Here is a 2,565-nt window from a genome sequence, read left to right as displayed (position 1 = left end):
ACCGGCCCTCTCATGCCCCCCGACCCCTAGCAAATAATCAACTCAACACCAAGAAGTGTTCTTCTGTCAGAGCCTAGCAAGGACAGCGCGCACGGCGCTGCAGATGCCCTTGCAACATCAGTGATGCGTGAGCCTTGCAGGGCTGAGCTGCGCGGTCTCCACACACGCCGGGCATGGTTTGCGCTTCAAGGCAAGACATCCAAGTAAATTAGGACAGATAAGGAAAGGCGACTTGGCCCCCCCCGACACCCCGCAGCGACATCACAGCACTCACCCGAGACTCTGAGGCCCGAGCTAGCAGCCGAGGCAAAAGAGATCCAGCTTTAGGACCTGGCTCGTGGGCTGCTGGCTGCTGCGCTTGCCAACAGAAATNCGTCTCCCCGCACATCCCGGACTCCGCAGAGTTCTAAGCGGTCCTTGGCAGCCCCGAGCGCTTCCCCTCGCAGGGGCTGCTTCTGCTTCCCGCGAGCCCGTCTCCGCGGGGATGCTGGGCGGCCCGGGCCCCGGATCTCGGGCTCTCGGAGCAGCGTAAGCGGCTGCGCGCGGCGCGGCGCCCCNTGTCAGGCGGTGTGCGCGCTGATTGGCCGAGGCGCGCCGGCCTGGCGCTCCCCGCCTCCTGGCGGCCGGCGCGCCCTCCCCCCTCCCGCGCGCCTCCGGAATCCACCCGCGCGGCGTTCGGCGCAGCCGGGTTGTCCGTCCGTGCGCTGAACCCGAAGTGTGACGGCGTCTGCCGGGGTGAAGTCGCCGTTTATCTTTGGGACCATAGAAAACACACTCCGGCGAATCGCACTGTTCACCGGGGAAGGGGATAGTCCAGGCAGCGGTCGGAAAGACTGGTGTTGGTCTCTGCGTTATCTGCACGTCCAGTGTTTGTGCGACTCATCTTTAAGCCCGAGTTGGGGGTGGAAATGAGGCCTCTCCAACCGGGCACAGCGCTGCGCCCCGCGTTCTTCTGCGAGACTAAGTCAGGGGTTACCTGCACCACCACCGGCCGGGCTGGCGGACCGACGGTCTGCAGGTATGTGTGTGGCTCGCGCCGCTCACCCTTCAAGTGCAAAGTCGTTCCTCCTAACTTTCCTCTCAGCGGCGAGGCCGGCGGGTCCCCAAGTCACCGGCTTCACTTACATTTTTCTCCGATGTCAGTTACTGTTACCGTGCAAGGGGGGGTGGAGGGGGGAAACGGAAACACATGCAATTTAGAGATTTAGGTGCCACATAACCGCTCTAAGCATGTGTTTAAACGACGCTGTTTTAAAGATGACTGTTTTTAGTGTGCATGAATGTATTTATAAAGAAAAAAAATACTTTCTACTGTCTCTCTCAATAACCCCTTACGCAAATGTTTAATAAGTTAAATTGCCAACATGTTTAAAGAAAGAATTAGTCCCCTAATTCAACGCTACATTTTATTTCTTGAAGTGAATTTAAAATCGCTTAGACGGCGTGTCTAGTCACCCCTTTTAAATAACCGATGCCTCTCGGGATCGGTTTGGGGGACACATTGGGAGACTGAGTGCCGCTGCGCCGAGCACACAGTAGGCCTGCGATAAATATGCGTTAAAGGAAGGAAACTGCTGAACTGATTCTGACGTTTCTTTTCTCCAAGGCCGATGAACCAAGTTCTGGGCGGTGGAAAGGAGGCAATTTAGGAATTACTGTGGAGGTAAGGCGATCGGCAGGCGGGACCCGCAGTGTTCCCAAGCCTTCAACGGAGTTGGAAGGCTCTTTTCTGGTAACCAGACACTGGGGTTTCCCTGTGTGCGGATGCTTCTCCCCAGAGCCTCTTGCAGTGTCTGGTAAAGGAAGCAGAGAAACAGTTCTGCTATTTCAGGAGACTGCTCAGTGGCTCTGGGCGTCTCAGAGAGTGACTTGGGAGCCCTGCGTGCTCAGAAATGGGCAAACAGGCACGCAGACCCTCCGTGCCTCTTTCTTGGCACCACGTCATAACACCCGTCTTATCACCTTTTGCGTAGTTCTTTATACTCGCCGAAGTGCATTTGTTCATCTACCTGAGAGCATTTGAAATTGTGACCACAGCACAAATGCGTTATTTCCTCCCGTTTTTCCAGTGATTAAACTCTGAGGTTCACAGGAGCCCTGGGTCACGCAGTGGTCTCCGAGAGAGAAATGAGCTGGTGGGACTCTAAAGTCTCAGAAACTTCGCGAATCCCTTCGCTCCCTACCAGAAAAACTCACAATACGACCGTGTTTTTTATTTTATACCCCCCTCCCCTCTCCCTGTCTGATTTTAATACCTGGAGTTTGAGCAGCCTTCCTCTAACAGGACACAGCACGTTTTTATCAACTATCGTAGCTTTTTTTTTTCTGCGTCTACTCCTGCTAGCTACATTTCTGCTTTTGCAAACACGCATTTCAGTGCCTCTCCCCTGCGACATGAAAGTGAACTGCAAACCTTTCCCAGAGCTGGCCTTGCGTGCACACGATTGGCATCCTGGGCTTTTATTTTGTTTATTGCTTGCAGGGGGGGGGGTCACATTAGCCCTTCACTAGGTATTTTGATTATTAAGAAGCAAAATCAAGGAAGTCGATTTGCTAATTGTTGGG

Source organism: Crocuta crocuta, unplaced genomic scaffold (genome assembly GCF_008692635.1).
Source record: "Crocuta crocuta isolate KB4526 unplaced genomic scaffold, BGI_CrCroc_1.0 scaffold41, whole genome shotgun sequence".
Taxonomy (NCBI): Eukaryota; Metazoa; Chordata; class Mammalia; order Carnivora; family Hyaenidae; genus Crocuta; species Crocuta crocuta.
The sequence above is the reverse complement of the archived record's forward strand: the minus strand, read 5'-3'. Positions refer to the sequence as shown.